The sequence below is a fragment of the Podarcis gaigeae genome, assembly GCF_964106915.1.
Source record: "Podarcis gaigeae genome assembly, chromosome: 12".
Classification (NCBI taxonomy): domain Eukaryota; kingdom Metazoa; phylum Chordata; class Lepidosauria; order Squamata; family Lacertidae; genus Podarcis; species Podarcis gaigeae.
The window spans coordinates 3,847,222-3,869,261 of NC_139688.1; the positions used below are offsets into that span (position 1 = coordinate 3,847,222).

At 46.4% G+C, this 22,040-nt stretch overlaps 1 protein-coding gene and 1 pseudogene across 5 annotated transcripts in view; both read right to left on the minus strand.

Annotated features, from left to right (window-relative positions):
* BCDIN3D (BCDIN3 domain containing RNA methyltransferase) overlaps nt 1–22,040 on the minus strand; it is a 243,403-nt gene that overhangs the window by 55,207 nt on the left and 166,156 nt on the right. The gene's annotated exons all lie outside the window — the stretch shown is intronic.
* On the minus strand, nt 9,882–18,496 carry LOC310827758 (protein O-linked-mannose beta-1,4-N-acetylglucosaminyltransferase 2 pseudogene; annotated as a pseudogene). Of its 4 annotated transcripts, XR_014568577.1 has the most exons (4): nt 18,241–18,491; nt 16,900–17,065; nt 12,556–12,676; nt 9,882–12,188 (listed from the first exon to the last, which is right to left on the minus strand). The product of XR_014568577.1 is annotated as a protein O-linked-mannose beta-1,4-N-acetylglucosaminyltransferase 2 pseudogene (transcript). The 4 variants fall into 4 exon arrangements; XR_014568576.1 differs by lacking the exons at nt 12,556–12,676; nt 16,900–17,065 and having other exon boundaries at nt 18,241–18,496; XR_014568578.1 differs by lacking the exons at nt 12,556–12,676; nt 18,241–18,491.

Consider the following 22,040-nt stretch of genomic DNA (forward strand, 5'->3'; position numbering starts at 1 on the left):
TTGGCTATTTTTCCCCTCGTCATCGGGGCGCCACGCCCCTCAGAAATTGCATCTGGTTATCTGCAGTCTTATGGATTCTTTTCTCGCAGTCCCGTGCTATTACCTGGGCAATTTCCTGGGCGCTCACATCCCAGCACCAAGGGAGGCTGTTGTTTTGTTAAGATAGAATGTGCGTAAGCTTTGTTTATGGCGTCCAACGCTGCCGAAGTAGTTCGCAAACAGACATTGTGAATGGTGATTCTGGATATACCCACTGTTTCGTGGAATTCTTCTTCAGCACAGCAGAAGGATACAGAAATGCTTCATAAACCCATCTATAGGGTGAATGGAAAAGTATGACAACAGTTGCTATGGAGCAGTGGTCATAAAGTTATGACTGTTGAGTAGCCCCAGCGTGGTAGAGCCCATTGAGAGCTGGCGGTATAGCGACGGCAGGAGGACAGCACGCAAGCCAAACATTGGTTGCTGAGGTTTCAAGGCAGCTTTGCCAATGGTGTCCAGTAGCTCCTTAAGATGGTCTAGAGGCTGAGTTGCCATATGTCCATCTGGTGTGAAGGGCACGTCTTCAGAGCTTGCAACGGTCTGCTGGTGTGAAGGACCTCTTCAGAGCTTGCAACGGTCTGCTGGTGTGAAGGACCTCTTCAGAGCTTGCAACGGTCTGCTGGTGTGAAGGACCTCTTCAGAGCTTGCAACGGTCTGCTGGTGTGAAGGACCTCTTCAGAGCTTGCAACGGTCTGCTGTTACAGGTGAATACCCGCCGTGGGTTCACCACCATTTTATTCTCCCTGGGAACATTCTCCAGGGATATTGTCAACTCTTTCCAGAGCTTACAGTGAGACCACATAGTGCTAGATGTCCATCCGCTATGTCGATGGTAGTTTGTAGCCCTACTGGTGTAGACGCCATCAGTACCAGATCGTCAGCAAAGGCTACACCGTTCACTGTCACGCCCTCTCCCAAGTCGGCCCTTACCTCCTTTGGTATCCTCTGAAGGAGGCGGTCCATAATCATGTTAAATATAAGAGCGACATTGGGTCACCCTTCTTCACCCCACACCTGGGGTGAAATTCCTGGGAGGTCGCGCCACTGCATGAAAGTATGGTGGTACTCCAGTCATAGACATCACTAATGTAGTGTGTCATCGGGTCAGGGAACCCCATCATTTGAAGGGTTTCCTTGATGGTACTATGGGCCACAGAGTCGAACGCTTTCGCCACATCCAGGGAGGCCATATACAACAGTTCAGACTGTTGCTTATGATACTGAAGTACCATATCCAGGAGGAAGATGTTTTCGGAACACCCATCAAACTGCTGGAAGACCCGTTGTCTTGGGTCTAGATAGACATCCCTAGACAATCGTGCAACCAGGACCTTATGGAAGACTCTGGTCAATACCAGGGAGACAGTTATTGGGCGGAAGTCTCCCAGCTATATTTTTTTATCAATAATTTTTTATTACTTTTCTCAACAGTTTTATACAATACATCAAACCACATATATACTTTAGCTCTGCCAAGCTTGTGATTTCCCTCCTTCCCTTCATCAGGTATCCCTTATTCCTTTAAATTGTGTATTTTAACACTAAACCTCTCATCTATTGCATTGTAGGAGTTATTTCAATCCTGCCAATGTTTTTAAAGTATAACAATTATCCTTTAAGTACAGCGTAAATTTACTCCAACTTTCTATGAATCTCTGATCGTCTTGATGTCGAATCCTACCAGTTACAGCTTGGCTAACTCCGCATAGTTCATCATTTTCATCTGCCACTCCACAATGGTAGGAATTTATTGTAATTTCCAATTTTGGGCCAGCATGTTTCTTGCCGCTGCTGTGGCGTACATAAACAGTCTTTGGTGCGATTTCTTAATCCCTTTCCCCATCAAACCCAGCAAGAAGGCTTCTGTTTTTTTGGGAAAGCTATCTTTAAATATTTTCTTAAGTTCATTCTAAATCATCTCCCCAAAATCCTTAACTTTATCGCAAATACATATGGTAAAAGTCTCCATCAGCCTCCTTGCATTTCCAACATTTTTTATCCCTCATCCTATACATTTTCGCCAACTTTACAGGTGTTAGATGCCACCTATAAATCATCTCCATCAAATTCTCTTTTAAGGCCGTACATGCAGTACATTTTATACTTACATTCCATAATTTACACCGATATTCAATTCAATATTGTGCCAAAAATCTATTGCCCATTTTATCATTGCTTCTTTCACTTCTTCATCTTTTGTAAACCGTTCTATTAACAAATCGTACATCTTGGGTAATGTTTTACCTCTGCCTTCTATTAAATCTATTTGAAATCTATAATTTTTTTTATTATCTTTGAACCCAGTTTTCCTTTTATCATCATTCAATATATCATTCACCTGATGGTATTGCAACCAAACTGTAAACAAACCTTCAATTTGGTCATATGGCGGAAGTCTCCCAGATCTTGGGCATGTTCTTTCTTTCTTTTTAAATAATTTTTATTGAGTGATTTTATGTTACAAAAAACAATACAACCATACTACCACTAAATATAATTAAGAAATAAAAATTACATACATCAATATTTATTTTGTTATTTGTTATTTACTGTCTTATTTCCTCCCAAACATTCCATACAAAAACACACATACGTGCAGACACCCACACACCCACACAAAATGATAATAATGAAAGTAAATATTTCCCCCCTTTTATCTTCCAAAATATTTTCAACTTTGACTTCCTGTCAAGTCCCTTTGCATATATTTTATCTTACAATCGAATGTACACGAAACAATAAACCTTTCTATATAAATTTTCCAATACATTCTGAAATCATAATAAATCCTTAATTGTTGTCCACCTCCGTTTAGTTCCTTTATCACTTGAATGCTAGCACGGAGTCAAAACTGCTATTGTATTTTTGAACATATCTTCTATAACCATCCCATTTTCCCACAAATTTTTGCTTTGAGTTTCCTCTGAGTTTACTAGTCAGTTGAGCCGTCTCCACCAATTCCTGTAACTTGATTTGCCAATCTGTTATTTTTGGAGCCTCGTGATCTTTCCATCCCTTGGCCACAAGTATTTGAGCCGCTGCAGTTGCATACAAGAATACCTCTTTTAGATTTTTTGGGATCTCTTTATCTAAAATACTTAATAGAAATGCCTCCGTTTTTTTAGTAAAAGTTATCCCCATCATCTTTTTTAATTCATCGTTTATTTCCCCCCCCCAAAAAAACTTAATCTTTTCACACGTCCACCACATGTGGATCATGTCACCCTTATTTCCTCCACATCTCCAACAAGCATTTGCCAATTTTTTATACATTCTTGATAATCTGGAAGGAGGCAGGTACCACCTATGAGCCATTTTCATGATGTTCTCTATTATATTATATTAAGAGGGCATGTTCTTTCTTGGGGATCAGAGTTGTTCGAGCCCCCAGCAAAGAATGGGGGCATTCCCCACATACTATTATCAGGTTGAAAAGCCTCTCCAGCACACCCAGAGGCAGCTTCTTCACCTGTTCCACAGTCATTCCGTCTGGTCCTGGCGCTGTTGAGTGAAGGGAAATTCTGTTCCTGCACATAACTGTGGCCTTATGGGAAGTCTTGCTATGGGAAGTATTGCTTCTTTTCTCTGGCATTCTGGGAAGTCTCGCTTATAATCTTTTCTCTGCTTCTGCACACACTGTACGAACCTGTTCCAAACACCAAGATATTCCCTCATCGCTCAGTTCATCTTAAGTTCATGATGACCTGTTCTCAATGCATAGCTGACCACATCTACGGAATTCGATTATTATATTTTTTCATGTTATGATCAATCATTAGTAATTGTTTGAGTCATGCTATATCAATCTTTAGTTATAATTTAATTAGGAGGTTTCATGCCTGTCTTGTTCCAGCCCCGTTTCCCAGCCTTTAATCTATTGGTGATTAATGTTCATATGTAATTCCCGCCTTGTACTTATGTTAACCAATCAGCAACAAGTTGCTTTGTGTTTGTATCAACCAATCAGCCACAAGCACACCTGTGGCAGTGCTTGTAATAATCAATAAAAGAGAGTTCCCGGGGCTTGCCCCGGCAGACACCTCTCATGACACCTGCTCCTCGTCTGTCGTGGTTTCATTCCTACAGTTGAGGCCGATGGTAAGGCTCTCTTAATCTCAGGAGCCGTCATGGGTTCCTATAGTGATGTTATTGCATCTCTCCTGGGTCCAGGGCCCAGTGAGCAACCGAGAGCCCTGGTCATTAGATTCTCGCAGTACGAAAAGAGGTTTGCACCGTTCTCTTTTATTTTATTTTTATTTTTTAATTAATTTTCCAAAAAAAATTAAGATGAACAAACAAAATAACATCCTAATTGTAATTAAACCAATCTTAATAACATTGTTAAATGACTTCCTCAAATCCCCCTGGTTACAATTTCATTGTATATCATTTTAACAGTTTTCCAAAATCAATTTTCTCAAAAAAAATTAACTTAACATCTTTCATTCTTTCTAATTTAGCTTTAAACATCTTAAATCCTATCCTTACATGTTTAAATCCTAAGCCTATCTAATGTTTGCAAGCTTTTCCAGTTAAGTTATCTTAACATATTTAGCTAAATTTCATCCATTCTTCATGGTACTCCTCCTCCTTCTGGTCGCGGATTCTTCCAGTCAGGCTGGCTAGCTCTGAAAAGTCCATCATCTTCATCTGGTTCGCACCGTTCTCAATGTGCTGGGCCCGGGGGTAACCCGAGTAGCATGGTCCAGGTCCTGTCCCGAATTCAGGGGTTCCGCGAGGAGTCAGTCCGGCAGGGCCAAGGCAGGGCACGAGGTGGAAAACCAGGCAAGGACAGATACAGGATCTCAGATATGATCTGGCGTACAGCAATGTTGCTCCCGCAACCTGGGACGGGGTCTGACAGCCTTTTATCTCTGTTGGGGTAGCGACCGGTCCTGATCCCCCGGCGACTCACCCCCCTGTTTCGCCTGAAGGCGAGCACTCCTCCTGCGAGTACTCAGGTCTCTCCTTCTCTCAGACCTCAGTCTCTGCAGCTCGGGAAACTTTGGTGGGTTACTAGACCCAGAGGCCACCTCAGCGTTCCCTGACCCAACCAGTAGTGGAGCAGCTGTAAGTGATGGCCCAGCTGAAGGCAACGAGGGAATTCCTGCTTCTGGAGCCGCATTGTTTCAACCATAGACTTATTATACTTTTACGGACTTTCAAAGATTGACCGACGTGTGTTTATTTGTTTTCTAATATATCAGAGAATTTACACGTGTACACATTTCGTTTTCGTTGTACAGTGGTGCCTCGCAAGACGAAAAGAATCCGTTCCGCGAGTCTCTTCGTCTTGCGGTTTTTTCGTCTTGCGAAGCAAGCCCATTAGCAGCTTAGCGGATTAGCGCTATTAGCGGCTTAGCGGATCAGCTGTTAAGCGGATCAGCTGATAAGCGGCTTAGCGGATCAGCTGTTAAGCGGCTTAGCGGATCAGCTGTTAAGCGGCTTAGCGGCTTGGGAAAAGGGGGAGGGAGGAAAAAAAACCCGCAGGAACTCGCAAGACATTTTTGTCTTGCGAAGCAAGCCCATAGGAAATTCGTTTTGCGAAGCACCTCCAAAACGGAAAACCCTTTCGTCTAGCGGGTTTTCCGTCTTGCGAGGCATTCATCTTGCGGGGCACCACTGTACTAAATCATGTATATTATGCAACAAGAACTACAGTGCTATCTAGTGTACTGGTCTTCGTGTTGCTTGTTGTGTTAAATTTGCAACACGGGGGTTTGTTGTTCTGTGCAGGTGTCGTATTATCCTGTCCCGCCATTGGGTATTCAAAGCTTCCACCTCAGATTGAAGCTGGTCCTTCTGTCAGCACCGCCCTTGAGCCAGTGCCACCAACTGGATTCATCCACTTCAGCCCCGAATGGGCCAGGCGATCAGGGGTAGCACTTCCAGAGACCACCTTCTGCACAGGAACAGGTCAAAGTGCTGTGGACTCACAGCTTAGAGTTGTGAGCACCAGATTCACTTCCACAAGAAGACAGTCGTCGCACAGCAGAGTCTAGCAGAGCATAAACGACTCGGAGAGCAGCTCTGTAGAATGTCTTCTTTATTCTATCTACAACTATAATACACAACTATATACAGAGCTAAATGAGGTCTAAACGAAAATGCCGAACTGCACTGAGTGTCTGCAGCTGCTCTTAGCAGCAACTTTACAGAGATAACACACTCTCTTTCTCACACTCAGTCTCTCTTTCTCTCACTTTGATGTGAGGCTGGAGCGGAATAAGTAGAGAGCAGAAACCGCCCCCTCCTCTCTGGAGAATCAGCAGAGAACATCAGCAGATTCTTGGATATGGGAGGGGTGAAATCTCCTCACCTTCTGCCACCTCTAGATGTTCCTGGGTATACGTTGCAACCAATTCCCAACAGGCCTGCTGGCGCCCATTGGCTTTTATCGCCTCTGCTGTTCACTCTGGGAATACAATACCGTAAATTTGAAATCCAGCTTCCCTCCATGGTTTTCCCAAAAGTGCCTTACCAAAGGGGCTTCTAAAGTCTGTGCTTTAATTTTTGAGATATGGCAATAAGGTTATGATTTATGTTTGTTATGTTTTGTTTGTTTTGTGCTTTTGTTTGTCGTTGATAAAAACTAATAATTTTTCTGCAAAAAAAAATAGATATTGGCTATAGGGCGAGCTTTTCTTCCTTTTTAAAAATGTATTTATTTGGTTTTTCAGATACAAATGCTACAGCCACATATCTAACATACAACATAAAAACAAGATTCCAAGGAACTTCCCAGACTTCCCCTCTTCCCCTTTGTGGGTCCCATTGTTACTCGTTTCCTCCTGCGTCTTCTATGACAATCCAAACCTTTTACCTCTCCGTTGTGTCCAAAATTCACCATTCAACTACAAGTGATATTCCAGTCCTACTAACGATTTTAACTGTCTATACTGAAAAGGACAAATAAAACGGCTTCTCTCCCTTAAGGGAGGCGAAGGAGCCCGTCTAGCAGATCTCTAGGTCTCCCAACGGTCAGAGAAAAACAGAATAACCAAAGCCAGGGCCGTCTTACCCATAGAGGCTAGTGGCGCAGGGTGCCAGGTTTTGGAGGGCGCCAGGGAAGAGGAGACAGAGGCTGGACATGGCACCTCCCAGCATCAGCTTGCCGCCCTCACCCGCCTCTGCCATGCCGTGCCGAAGCAGCCAGTGTGGTGTAGTGGTTGAGAGCGGTAGTCTTGTAATCTGGGGAACCGGGTTCGAGTCTCCGCTCCTCCACATGCAGCTGCTGGGTGACCTTGGGCCAGTCACACTTCTTTGAAGTCTCTCAGCCCCACTCACCTCACAGAGTGTTTGTTGTGGGGGAGGAAGGGAAAGGAGAATGTTAGCCGCTTTGAGACTCCTTAAAGGGAGTGAAAGGCGGGATATCAAATCCAAACTCTTCTTCTTCTTCTTCTGCTGGTCCAGGGGGGAGGTTACCGTGGGGCGAGGTCCAGGACCTGAGTTGAGGGTCGGCAGACAGTCCTCCTCGGGCGAAGCGGGCTCCACAGCGGGAAGCCGGGCAAGGACAGGAACTCTGGGGGAAACAGGACTGGATGCTGGCCGAAACAGCTCAACAACGATGTTGCTCCTGCAACCTGGGACCGGGCTGACTGGCCTTTATCTTCTCTGAGGCCAGGGGCAGTCCCGGCCCCCAGGAGCCCTGCCTCCCCTGGCCTTAAGGTGAGCACTCCTCCTGGGAGAAACCAGTTCCCTTCGCCTCTCTGCCCTGAGCCTCTGCAGTTCAGGAGAGGCTGAAGGGTTACTGGGCCCAGGGGGAGACTCACCTGTAGGCACTGAGTCCTCAACCAGCTCTGGAGCCAGAGTGGATTCACCTGGTGCCTGCTCCTGAGAAACCGGCACAGGTGCAGGCGCTTCAGAATCAAGGCCCTGCCCCAGTTCAGCCGGCCCTGGAGGCGGGGACTCCTGTGCAGGCTGGGATTCCTTCGGTTCAGCCTCTGAATCGGATTCCCAGGCCATCACAGTCGCGCCTGGAGCCTCCGTCTGCCATGGCCACCGTGACACGAATCGGCCAGCTGAGGCGCCGCGTCCAGTCTCCACCTCTTCCCCACCGGAGGAGCCGCCCTCCAGCTGCTTCCCGCCTCCTCCAGCCCCACCAGCAGCGCTGTCCTTGACAACTCTGGGAAACGGGGTGAGGGGCAGAGGGAGCTTTGCACCCTGGCACCAGATATGTTTAAGACGGCCCTGACCAAAGCAAATGATGGAGACAAAGCGGCTGAGACGCCTAATCTTTTACTACGAGTGTCAGATGCTGTTGTGGTTGCTCGAGAGGAACTAGGCAAAACTCCGGCCTGTCTTATCCAGGCTTTATTCTTGGTGCAAACTACTTACAGTGAAGAGCGTCGTAAGTTCATGTCCGGCTCAATCGCTAGCAGAATCTGGCAGTGGAAAACCCAAGAATTACCAACAGTAGAAGAATGGATTTTTCGGAGCTGGCCGACCTAACCGGAACAGTCCGCGACCAGAAGGAGGAGGAATATCAGGAAGAATGGAATAAATTTAATGATTATTTAGTTAAAATTTTTTAAGTTAAATTAACCGGAAATAGCTTGCAGATACTTAATAGGCTTAGGATTTTATTTATGTTAAGTGATGAATTAATATGTTTAATTATATAAGGTGAAGATTTAAGGATGTTAATGTTTAAGTTAAATTTCATAAAAATTGGGATTTGGAAAACGGTTAAAAGGACACGCAATGAAATTCAAGCAAGGGGAAGCAAGGAAGTCACTTAACAAAGTTAATAACTGTAATTTTAAATAAAGCTATGGTTTATTTTTGTTATGTTTGTTTGTCTTGTTTGTGTGTGTGTGTGTGTGTGTTTGTTTATAATATTGTGAAAACCAATAAATTTTTGGTAAGTTCATGTCCAGCTCAATTGCTAGCAGAATCTGGGAGTGGTCGGTTTTTGTACCTCCCCCATCAGAAAAGTCGCATCACCCCCAGCCTTTTCCACCCCTCCCTGCACCAAAGACTACTGCGCAAAATGGGCGCTGGCAAGGGCGCACTTTCTGCCTCTCCAGTTTACTCAGGCTCGGTGTTAAGGCTCTCCCTAGCATCCTCTGGCCCTCTTCTCCACTGGAGGTGGGGCCTTCCTCCTCCCCAAAAGAGGAACTGCTTCGCAATAATAATAATAATAATAATAATAATTTATTATTTATACCCCGCCCATCTGGCTGAGTTTCCCCAACCACTCTGGGCAGCTCCCAATCAAGTGTTAAAAACAATAGAGCATTAAATATTAAAAACTTCCCTAAACAGGGCTGCCTTCAGATGTCTTTTAAAAAGAAGATAGCTGCTTATGTCCTTCACATCTGAAGGGAGGGTGTTCCACAGGGCGGGCGCCACTACCGAGAAGGCCCTCTGTCTGGTTCCCTGTAACCTCACTTCTCACAATGAGGGAACTGCCAGAAGGCCCTCGGAGCTGGACCTCAGTGTCTGGGCAGAACGATGGGGGTGGAGACGCTCCTTCAGGGATACTGGATCGAGGTCATTTAGGGCCTGAAAAGTCAGCACCAACACTTTGAATTGTGCTCGGAAACATACTGGGAGCCAATGCAGGTCACTCAGGACCGGTGTTATGTGGTCCCAGCGGCCGCTCCCAGTGACCAGTCTAGCTGCTGCATTCTGGATTAATTGCAGTTTCTGGGTCACCTTCAAAGGTAGCCCCACGCAAGATTTTCGGAGGCTCCCTATAACACAACTGCCCTTCTGTCTCTCGCCTCTGAGCTGATGGCAGTTCCCTGTCAACGAGGAATAGACTGCTGCTGCAGGGTCCCGACCAATCTCAGAAAGGAGGAAGGCGAGAACCCCAGACGAAAGGAAAACAATACTTTTGTACATTTAAAGACAGGTTTTCAACAATTTAATGACGGACTCTGGTACCAGATATGTTGCTCTGGGAGACAGATATTTGGGGAGGGGAGCATAAAACATAAAGCTGAACGGTGGAGAACACAAAAGAGATTGCCCATTCAGAGAGACACTTAAATTACATCAGAAATCTGGGCTTAAAATATTCACTACACAAAAGAGAGAGATGTTCCTGTTATTGTGTCAAGGTACAACATCTACCTTCCATTCCGGTTTAGTTTGTGTAGGTGTTTTTCAAGGACCAAGAGAACTCAAACACTGACAGGAAATAATGCCACAGAGACGGGCACGATAATGGACGCAATAAAATGGACACAGAGTGGTCTACAAGTCCTGGTCAGCTGCTTGAAAAACTACAGGACTATATGGGGACCACTCTGCCTTATTTCAAAGCCCCTTGCTGGAATCAACTCCACCCCTCAAAAGCAACTGGGTGGCGATTACGTACTGCACAACAGCACGTCTGCAAAGGGCCCGAGGAGATTCTTGTTGAAAATGCAGCGGATCCACACTAGGTAGTTTGTGAAGGGCTTGATGTTGTCCGAAAAGGTGTGGTTCTGATGGGACAAGGTGTAAGGCACATACGTGTTTTCCCCTTGCTCCTGTATCCACACTTCGTATTTCACTTCCCTGACCTTCAGGTACTGTAGGTTCCAAGGGATCTGCCAGGACACAGAGAGTTTGGCTTCGCTGGCGCCCTGGACGGAAGTTTGGCACTTGGCACCTCTGACTTTGCCCGGGTAGAGGCTGCTGGTCCACACCTGCCTCTTAGGCCCAGGCTTCGTCTTCACGGTCTGCCTGACCACCTGGATCAGGGAAGCAATGTTGACTTCCGTGTCCTGGTAGATGCGGAAAAGCCACTCCGGGTTCCGGCAGCAGAGGTGCCGGGGAACCTCACTGCTCTGCAAGATACGGTCCTGCTCCGCCTTGTCTAAGTGGGCGATCCCTCCTTGATCCCAGGGCCTGTCTGGGTAAGCGACCGTGTTCTCCTTCTCGGTGTTCTGCCAGGCGATGTACTGGAGGTCCATGCCAGGAAGGGTACACAACGTTTTGTAAGGTGTGTAATGCTCAGGGTTTATGGCGTACGGGAATAGCTCCACCACAGTGGCTCCCCTGGGAAGGAAGAGGGACATTGCGAGCTGCGCTCCGTGCATGCTGACTAGCATGGAGGCGTTGCTGATCAGGCGCACGATATCCAAGAATGCGTGGTCTTCGATAGAAACAGTAATGGTTTTCATCTGAAATTCCTGGGCAAGCGCCAGAATTAGTTCCGCCTCGTTGAGGATTATCCTGTTTATGGTTCGGCTGAATACCACAATATATTCTTCAGCGGGCGTCCCTTCCAAGCTTACGTTCAACTTCTCGGTCATGAATTTGGCGAACTGGCGGATCTCGTTCCCGGAGACCAGGATGTTGGCTTTCGGCCCCTGCGGCTGGACAAACCCGTACTGGTACCAGGTGGTGATTTTGGACAGTCCCACGTACGACTTGGTGAAGCAGAGGAGACGGCCCAGAGTCTTAAGCTGCTCTCTTAACAGCGGCTGCTTGCTGCTCAGCAGTTTGTACAGCTCAAAATGCAGGCCTTCGCTAAAGCCTTCCATGAAAAACAACCTGGCCTCCTGGTCCAAATCTGGGAACTGCTGCATGGTGTAGAAGATCGGGAGGAGATCATCGTGAAAAACATGCATCAGGTTGTCCGGGTTGAATCGGTTGAGGATCAGGGCCACGTCGGGGACAAACACTGGCTTTGGCATAAATTTAAGGGCCGCGGCTGGCAGTTCCACGAAGTTGAAGTACTGTGTGTTGTGGTCTTCCACCGAGGAGAGATCAAGTAGGGCAGGCTGAAATCTCCTGGAGCCCAAGTTGGGGAGCATGACGGAGGAGTTGCTGTGGAAGAAGATGAATTCCTCAGCCTCCGTGGAATAGCAGAGGGATTCAAAGCGGCAGATCCGATCCGTGTGGATCTTGCCGGCGCAAACCATCCTGGTGCCATCTTGCAGCAGGTCTTGAAGAGCAGCCTGATAGTCAATGCGGACCTGAGAGAGCTCCTGCGTCTGGCGAGTGAGGAGCAACTCCTCTTCCAACACAGAGACGTGGTCTTGCAGCTTGACGTATTTCCACAGCACAGCCGCAAGGACACACACTAGCAAGGCGTTAAACACGGAGGCAATGTTCATTCTGGAGCCAAATCTTATCAGGCGGGCAGGTGGCGGGCGCAAAGGAAGAAGGAGGCATCATCAGTCCTCTTCAACATTGTGGAACGAGATCTAAAGTAAGAGGGAGGAGAGAGAGAAAGCCGGAGGAAAAATCAAATTCAAGTTTTGTAATGTTCCTGTAGTCAGTCAGTCAGTCAGTTTTATTGCACATAGCCAAAGGCTGCCGCAATGTACACAGAATCATTCAACAATTAAAAGAAAATACGCTGGATTAATACAAAAAAGTTAAAACATTTATATTATCAAGGCATTACCTACTCTAAACAGAGTTATAAAAATAAAAATTATTGTTTAAGATATTAAACAATAAAATTTATAGGCTAAAATCATCACATGGCCACTAATATATTAAAAAATAATGTTAATTAATACAATGTGCAATTATATTTGGAGTTTGGTGATAAAGATAGAATATAGCTTGATGTAGATAAGGTCAAATAAATTCATCTCCTTTACATTTGGTGGCTATCTTGGCTATATAATTTTCCTAGCGGCAGTTGCAAAGCGTGCTACACGCCAGGTCACATACTTATCTATGTCTGCGAGGAGATATAAAATCATGTCAGAGGGGTTTGGCCAGGGGACCCTGTCATTATAGGTGCTAAAAAGCGTTCTCTTGCTTCATTATATAAGGGGAAGCGCAAGATATGATGCATAAGCTCCTCTACTTCAGGACATCCCCTAATGCAAACATGTTCGTTTGTTGGTATGCCTCTGTGTCTCCCATCTCTATAAGCAGAGTTTATTGTATTTAATCGTAACTCTGTAAAACCTTTCCGAAGTTGTACAAAAGTCAATTCATTAAAATAAGGTGTATGTTCATTATTAAAACATAGTGGGGCGCATGTATATATGTACATAGAGTTTAGGTCGTTTTTGGTTGCCACTGCCCTTATGGTTCGTTTAAAGATATTTTTCTGGGAATATAAGGGAAGTTCTTTGATCCTCGGTCACTGAGAGGTCATATTTGCCCAATAATGTTCCTGTAAAAGGTAAAGGGACACCTGAGCATTGGGTCCAGTCGTGGCCAACTCTGGGGTTGCGGCGCTCATCTCGCTTTATTGGCCGAGGGAGTTGGCGTACAGCTTCCGGGTCATGTGGCCAGCAGGACTAAGCCGCTTCTGGCGAACCAGAGCAGCGCACAGAAACGCCGTTTACCTTCCCGCTGGAGCGGTACCTATTTATCTACTTGCACTGGTGTGATTTCAAACTGCTAGGTTCACAGGAGCAGGGACTGAACAACGGGAGCTCACCCCGTCGTGGGGATTCGAACCACCAACCTTCTGATTGGCAAGCCCTTGGCTCTGTGGTTTAACCCACAGCGCCACCCGCATCCCAATGTTCCTGTTAAGTTCCATTTAAAAAAGAAAGTAGGTTGATATATTTCTCAGCTTCGACACAAAGAGGAAGATGCGCAGATAAAACTCAGTCCTTTTTTGGCTGCACAAAACCGATTCCTCTCTCATTTTAGCAGTGCCACTCTGTTGCGCAAAAGCACACGTCATACTGTAGAATGATGCACAGATGCAACTGAACGGCTAACAAACAGAACATTATTTGCTAAGCTCCATCTTATGGGGCAAGAAATTTCTGAATTTGTGGAGAGAGCGCACAAAACCATTCGCTACCTGAATTTTGAATGACAGATTCCTAGGAAGACCACATGAATTCCCCCCCCCCAAAAAAAATGTTGGGGTCATCTCCAATAAATGCATTCATCCCACATGAAGGTAGGAGCTTCTAACATAAAGAACAGTGTACCTTGTCATGCAATTAAATCATACACATTCATAGCTAAGCAGTGCCTTTTTTTTCCCCTAAAAAAAGAGGTGCTGGTAATCATCATTAAAGTAGATGCCACACTTTTTAACAACAAAAAAGAGGTGCCAGTACTGCATATCCTTGAGTACCCCCTGCAAATAAAGCACTGTAGCAAAGAGACTTTAACATACCTGCCAATACCTGCAAATTCAAAGCGTGTTGATTTCAGCACTTAAACACCTGGACTAGCCTCATATTCCTTGCAGTTTGCGGTTGTGAAAGAAATATTACGACTCGTGCAACACGTTGGCGACTAATAGACACACAATAATTACCAAAACGATTATGCATTCTTTATCAATCTTCTGAGAAAAATACGCAAAGCCACAGAGACTTGCGAACTTGCCAACCGAAGATGAACTTATAATGTCTGATTTCAATGGATTTTTCCAAGTGCAACTTGATTCAGTCTTTTGTTTTCTTTATCTTTTTAGGTAAGTTCATGAAGATACCAACAAAAGGTTAAGTTCGGTGTTGTTCACAATACCGAGAGATGCTAGTGGAATTAATGAAGTTGTAGACAAAGAAGTTGTAGACGACAGGGTGCCAGCGTTTTGCACCTGTTTCTCCCTAGCAGTCCAAATAATTTAGAGGCCAATGCAGCCCTTTAACCGGGGCTTGCAGGTAGCCCACTACCAAGGTAGTTTTCCGGGCTTCTTCAGTGGTCTAATCTCAAAGCCTTGATACGTATATTGATGTTCAATTTCATAGAGAATACTATTTCTTGCCTTAAGCTTAAGAGACCGATTTGCTGAAAATGAAACAAACAAACAAACAAACAAATTAGGAACTTGTAATATCTGCATTTATTTCAATCACATCGCTATTCTGTATGGTAAAAGCTCAAGTCACAACATTTTCCAATAATGCCAGAGTTCCTTAGTTGTTGCTTTACTTTGTTCTCAGTAACGGATGCATAGCAGGCCTCTTGGTAATGTTCAGGGTCAATGAAATGGCAAATAAGGTAAAGGTAAAGGGACCCCTGACCATTAGGTCCAGTCGTGACCGACTCTGGGGTTGCGGCACTCATCTCGCTTTACTGGCCCAGGGAGCCGGCGTACAGCTTCCAGGTCATGTGGCCAGCATGACTAAGCCGCTTCTGGCGAACCAGAGCAGCGCACGGAAACTCAGATGGAAGTTAATGAAGTTGTAGACGACAGGGTGCCGGCGTTTTGCACCTGTTTCACCCTGGCAGTCCAAGTATTCTAGAGGCCGCTGTTCGCCCCCAATGGGGCCCTTTAACTGGGGCTTGCAGGTAGCCCACTCCCAAGGTAGTTTTCCGTGCTTCTTCGGTGGTCTAATCTGAAAGTCTTCATAAAGGTAAAGGTTAAGTGTACCCCTGCCCGTACGGGCCAGTCTTGACAGACTCTGGGGTTATGCGCCCATCTCACTTAAGAGGCCAGGGGCCAGCGCTGTCCGGAGACACTTCCGGGTCACGTGGCCAGCGTGACAAGTTGCATCTGGCGAGCCAGAGCCACACACGGAAACACCGTTTACCTTCCCGCTGGTAAGCGGTCCCTATTTATCTACTTGCACCCGGAGGTACTTTCGAACTGCTAGGTTGGCAGGCGCTGGGACCGAGCAGCGGGAGCGCACCCCGCCGCAGGGATTCGAACCACCGACCTTTCGATCGGCAAGTCCTAGGCACTGAGGCTTTAACCCACAGCGCCACCTGCGTCCCTCAAAGTCTTCATACGTATATTGATATTCAATTTCATAGAGAATACTATTCCTTGCCTTAAGCTTAAGAGACCGATTTGCTGAAAATGAAACAATAAATAAATAAATTAGGGACTTGTAATATCTGCATTACACGCGGGTGACGCTGTGGGTTAAACCACAGAGCCTAGGACTTGCCGATCAGAAGGTCGGCGGTTCGAATCCCTGCAACGGGGTGAGCTCCCGTTGCTTGGTCCCTGCTCCTGCCCACCTAGCAGTTCGAAAGCACGTCAAAGTGCAAGTAGATAAATAGGTACCACTCTGGCGGGAAGGTAAACAGCATTTCCATGCACTGCTCTGGTTCGCCAGGAGCGGCTTAGTCATGCTGGCCACATGACCCGGAAGCTGTACGCCTCGGCCAATAAAGCGAGATGAGCGCCGCAATCCCAGAGTCGGCCACGACTGGACCTAATGATCAGGGGTCCCTTTACCTTTATTTTAATATCTGCATTTATTTCAATCACATCGCTATTCTGTATGGTAAAAGCTCAGGTCACAACAGTAATGCCAGGGTTCCTTAGTTGTTGCTTTACTTGTTCTCAGTAACGGATGCATAGCAGGCCTCCTGTGTCATGTTCAGGGGCAATGAAATGGCAAACACGGCTCAGCAAAATGAATATAAAGTGGTACACACTGGAACAAAATATATTCTGCACTGCTACTTCATAAATACACTGATGGGGGTATGAGATGGCAGTGACCTGGCAGGAAATAACTCTTGGGGTCATGAGGACGAGATGGTGGGACAGTGTTCTCGAAGCCACCAGCATGAGTTTGACCAAACTGCGGGAGGCAGTGGAAGACAGGAGTGCCTGGCGTGCTCTGGTCCAGGGGGTCACGAAGAGGCGGACACGACTAAATGACTAAACAACAACAACAATCTCATATTTGCTCCTTGTCTTCACTACCTGCAAAATACTGCAATATACACAGATTTAGATCATATTTTCCCCCATTAAAAGGACTGGGTGTTAACAGCCAAGTCAAATTTCAGATTCAGTGAAATAAGAAAGGAACTCTACCGGGGCTAAGATATGCATACTAATTTTCCTTCCCTGTTTCAGGAGCTGTTCTCAAATACTGACATTTCCATGCCCAACAGTTAACATGTATCCATCAGAGAGAAATGGAACCCTTTTATAATTCAGCAGCCCTCTCAAACTTATCCCATTCCTGCGCCTGCCATCATCAATTGTGCATTTATCCTTCGTGAAACACTTACCGTGTAAACTGTGCTATCGCCTGCACAGCTCATCTAGCCCAGATGCAATACTGGAGCGTAGCAAGCACTGTAGATCTCTCTCTTTCCAACAAAAATCAATCAATCAATCAGGATTTTGCACTCAAATCAGGATCTTGCAATCCCCGTAACGCCATCAAAACAACAGCTTAATAAGAACAGAGGAGGATTTATTTGCACGTCCAGAATGACAGTCTAGAGACAAACGTTTGATTCCAGAACTCTGGCATAAGTGGCGGTGATCAGGCAAGCGTTCCCGTTGCCACTGGCCGCCCCCGAAACCTGTAACCCCCTCTACCAGCTAAGCGCCAAACCTCTCCCTTCCCCTGCCATGGAAGATATTGCTGTTTTTGCTGGGCAACCTAGCAGTTCGAAAGCACCTCAGAGTGCAAGTAGATAAATAGGTACCGCTCAGGCGGGAAGGTAAACAGCGTTTCCGTGCGCTGCTTTGGTTCGCCAGAAGCGGCTTAGTTCTGCTGACCACATGACCCGGAAGCTGTACGCCGGCTCCCTCGGCCAATAAAGTGAGATGAGCACCGCAACCCCAGAGTCGGCCACGACTGGACCTAATGGTCAGGGGTCCCTTTACCCTTAGGGCACTGCAGCAGGGGACACGGCTGGCGCTGTGGGTTAAACCACAGAGCCTAGGACTTGCCGATCAGAAGGTCGGCAGTTCGAATCCCTGCAACGGGGTGAGCTCCCGTTGCTTGGTCCCAGCTCTGCCAACCTAGCAGTTCGAAAGCACGTCAAAGTGCAGGTAGATAAATAGGTACCAATCCAGCGGGAAGGTAAACAGCGTTACCGTGCGCTGCTCTGGTCCGCCAGAAGCGGCTTAGTCATGCTGGCCACATGACCCGGAAGCTGTAGGCCTGCTCCCTCGGCCAATAAAGCGAGATGAGCGCCGCAACCCCAGAGTTGGCCATGACTGGACCTAATGGTCAGGGGTCCCTTTACCTTTACCTATATACCCCCCTCGGACACAGGTGGCACTGTGGGCTAAACCACAGAGCCTAGGGTTTGCTGATCAGAAGGTGAATGGTTTGAATCCCCGCGACGGGGTGAGCTCCCATTGCTCGGTCCCTGCTCCTGCCAACCTAGCATTTCGAAAGCACACCAAAAAGTGCAAGTAGATAAATAGGTACCACTCCAGCGGGAAGGTAAACGGCATTTCCGTGCGCTGCTCTGGTCCGCCAGAAGCGGCTTAGTCATGCTGGCCACATGACCCGGAAGCTGTACGCTGGCTCCCTCGGCCAATAAAGCGAGATGAGCGCCGCAACCCCAGAGTCGGCCACGACTGGACCTAATGGTCAGGGGTTCCTTTACCTTTAGGGTACTGCAGAGGTCCTCGTCTCCTGGCCTCAGAAGCGCATCCTCTGTGCAACTTTTTCCATGCAGAAGCTTGCAGGAATCGAAGCAAAAGCGTCCCCTCTGCCTGTCTTGGTTTTGTTCATGCAGGAAAAGGCAGGTGCATGCAACTGGGGGTCCTTGCATGCGCTCCCCGGTTTACAGCCCTTGCTTTTTCATCAGCCACAGCTTCCCAGCAGGTCACAAACTTGCTCATGCTCAGTGCGAGCATGGTTGAGCAAGCCATTCTGACAGCGGGCCAGATGCATGCTGGGTGTTGTAGTTCTCCATACCCTCCATATGTTTGTCTGGTGTTATCCAGAGAGGAAGGGAAGAAGAAAAATACACAAGCAAAGGCAATGATGGACAACTCAGTTTCCGATTTCGGCTGAGTGGCTGCAGGTGTGTTCTTTTAATTCTGTTTGGTTGTTTTTCTTTTGAACTTTTGGCCACACAGTGCATAATTACTCTTTAATGAAATCCCCTCTATTCAAGATTGGATCCAAAAGCTGACCAAATATGCCGAATTAGATGGTCTATCAGAAAAAAGAAAGACTAAATCAAAACAAGAATTTGTTTCAAAATGGGAGGTTTTCAAAGAATATTTGAAAAATAAATATATTAGTTTAAATTCTGTTGCAGCATTCGAGTAACTTCAGTAATAGTTGCAAGGCAGCTATAAGAAATTAGAAAGTTTAATTATGATTAAAGTGTGTATTGGCAATAAGTAATAGGAAATCGAAATATGGAATGGACGGGAGGTTGGGTCTTTAGTGTTAAGACCAATATATGTTTTATTGATTGTTAAGAAAATTATCTCTCTGTGGTTATTCCTGTGTGCAATTTGGTATTTGTGTTTTTTTTCTTTTTTCTTATTATATCAATAAAAATTAAAATTAAAAAAAATGCATAATTACTCTGGACATTAAGATGTTAGTGAAAATATAAAATTAAGATGCATGTTATGTTTTCTATAACTGGACTGTTCGGTTAAAAAAATCAAACCATGTAAAAAAACAACAACTCAGTTTCCGATTTAAAGCAAGAGATCACAGGGGTTTTACACCAGAACCTCTTTCTCAGCTCCACTCAGCAGACAAATTACAGCATGTATTATGATGTGGTTTATTTCTATACTGCTTTTGGGCCCAAAGACGAGGGGAAAGGTGAAGGAAGAGCATGTCGATGCGAAATAAAATGTTAAAAAACCCACTCACAGTACAATCAATCGATTGAAAGGATATAAAATGACAAAACTACAACATGCCCATCTGTCATATTGGTTTTCGCCTTATCACGCAAGTTTATTTGCATTGGTGCTTCTACCTCATAGCACGGCACACCTGTCTGGAATTAGAAACCGAGGGAAAGGTGAGAGGTTTTAGGCATTTTGGCTCCTCTTCTGCCAGAACTGATTCCCTCAGGGGCTGTTCCGCCTTCACCAAATGGTTCCAGTTTTTAAAGTCTCCAACGTGGGCAGCTTTGAAAGAGGACTGGAGAAGTCTGCCTGCACAGCTTAGCTGGTTAGAGCATGGTGCTGAAAATGCCAAGGTTGCAGGTTTGATCCCCTCTGGGACAACTGCATATTCCTGCATTAAAAGGGGGTTGGACTAGATGATCCTTAGGGCCCCTTCCAACTTTACCGTTCTGTGATTCTGGAGTTCCTGGAAGAGAGAGAGCTATCAATGACTACCAGGCAGAGGGCCTTCTCGGTGGTGGCACCCGCCCTGTGGAACGCCTTCCCATCAGATGTCAAGGAAAAGCCCGGTGACTTTTAGAAGACACCTGAAGGCAGCCCTGTATAGAGAAGTTTTAGAATGTGGAGGGTTTGTTTTGGGGGGGGGTGTTATTGGCTTATTGCTTTTGGTTTGATTTTATGTAATAAATAATAATTTTTTATTTATACCCCGCCCTTCCGGGTTCAGAAGTGAAGTGCAGTGGCCAACCAAAGGGCCAACCAAAGTTGTTGACCATTTTTAGGATTTTACCCCAAAGTTGTTGAGCTTTTTAAAGGATTTTACCCCAGGAAATAAACTGCCACAGGGGCTGGATTAAACCAACCAGCGGGCTGGACTTTGGACATGCCTGGGTTAAACGTTGATGACACTTTATGAAGAGATATTGCCACAATTTGCTTGTTTCCCTGTTCTCTCCCTTTCCCATTGTTGACTGTAAGCGGGTGGGGAAAGGGATCGCCCGGTTTTTTAAAAAAAATCTTGCCTTGGGTACACTTAATTTTGCAGCCCCAACTTGGAGGGGGTGTCTGAATTTTGCAGGGAGGGGAAAGACGGAGAGACCCTCCCTCCTGCGGATCTTTTGCACAGGTAGCCAACTTTTGGGGTGCAATGTTGTTGTCTGGGCAGCCCAGGACTTCCAGACAATTATTACATTTATATACCGCCCTAATTTATCCGACAGTCACATATTAATACAGAATGCATAACATAACAAGCAAACCCAGATTGCCAATGACCCCCTCACGCAAACTCGGAGCAGTTCTCGCCAGAAAAGTACAGTGGAACCTCGGGTTGCGAACGTGATCCATGCGGGAGGCACATTCGCAACCTGCAGCTCTGTGCATGCACAGGTTGCAATTTGGTACTTCTGCGCATGCGCAAAGCGCGATTTAGTGATTCTGTGCACGCGCGAGCACCGAAACCCAGAAGTAACGCGTTCAATACTCCCGGGTTCGGCGTGGTGCGCAACCCTTGTCGTAACCCGAGGTTTGTTGTTTAGTTGTGTCCAACTCTTCGTGACCCCCTGGACCAGAGCATGCCAGGCACTCCTGTCTTCCACTGCCTCCCACAGTTTGGGCAAACGCATGCTGGTACCTTCGAGAACACTGTCCCACCATCTCGTCCTCTGTCGTCCCCTTCTCCTTGCGCCCTCCATCTCTCCCAACATCAGGGTCTTTTCCAGGGAGTCTTCTCTTCTCATGAGGTGGCCAAAGTCTTGGAGCCTCAGCTTCAGGATCTGTCCTTCCAGTGAGCACTCCGGGCTGATTTCCTTCAGAATGGAGAGGTTTGATCTTCTTGCAGTCCATGGGACTCTCCAGAGTCTCCTCCAGCACCAGAATTCAAAAGCATCAATTCTTCGGCGATCAGCCTTCTTTATGGTCCAGCTCTCACTTCCATACATCACTACTGGGAAAACTATACTGTACACTACTTTAACTATACAGTGGTACCTCGGGTTCCATATGCTTCAGGTTACAGACTACGCTAACCCAGAAATAGTACCTCGGGTTAAGAACTTTGCTTCAGGATGAGAACAGAAATCGTGCTCCGGCGGCACAACAGCAGCAGAAAGCCCCATTAGAAGTGGTGCTTTAGGTTAAGAACAGTTACAGGTTAAGAACAGACCTCCGGAACGAATTAAGTACTTAACCAGAGGTACCACTGTACGGACCTTTGTTGGCAAGGTAAAGGTAAAGGACCTTTGACCATTAGGTCCAATCATGACCTACTCTGGGGTTGCGGCGCTCATCTCGCTCTATAGGCCGAGAGAGCCGGCGTTTGTCCGCATGACTAAGCCACTTCTGGCAAACCAGCGCAGCACACGGAAACGCCGTTTACCTTCCTGCCAGAGCGGTACCTATTTATCTACTTGCACTTTTATGTGCTTTCGAACTGCTAGGTTGGCAGGAGCAGGGACCGAGCAATGGGAGCTCACCCCGTCACGGGGATTCAAACCGCTGACCTTCTGATCGGCAAGTCCTAGGCTCTGTGGTTTAACCCACAGCGCCACCCATGTCCCATTGTTGGCAAGGTAAAAGGTAA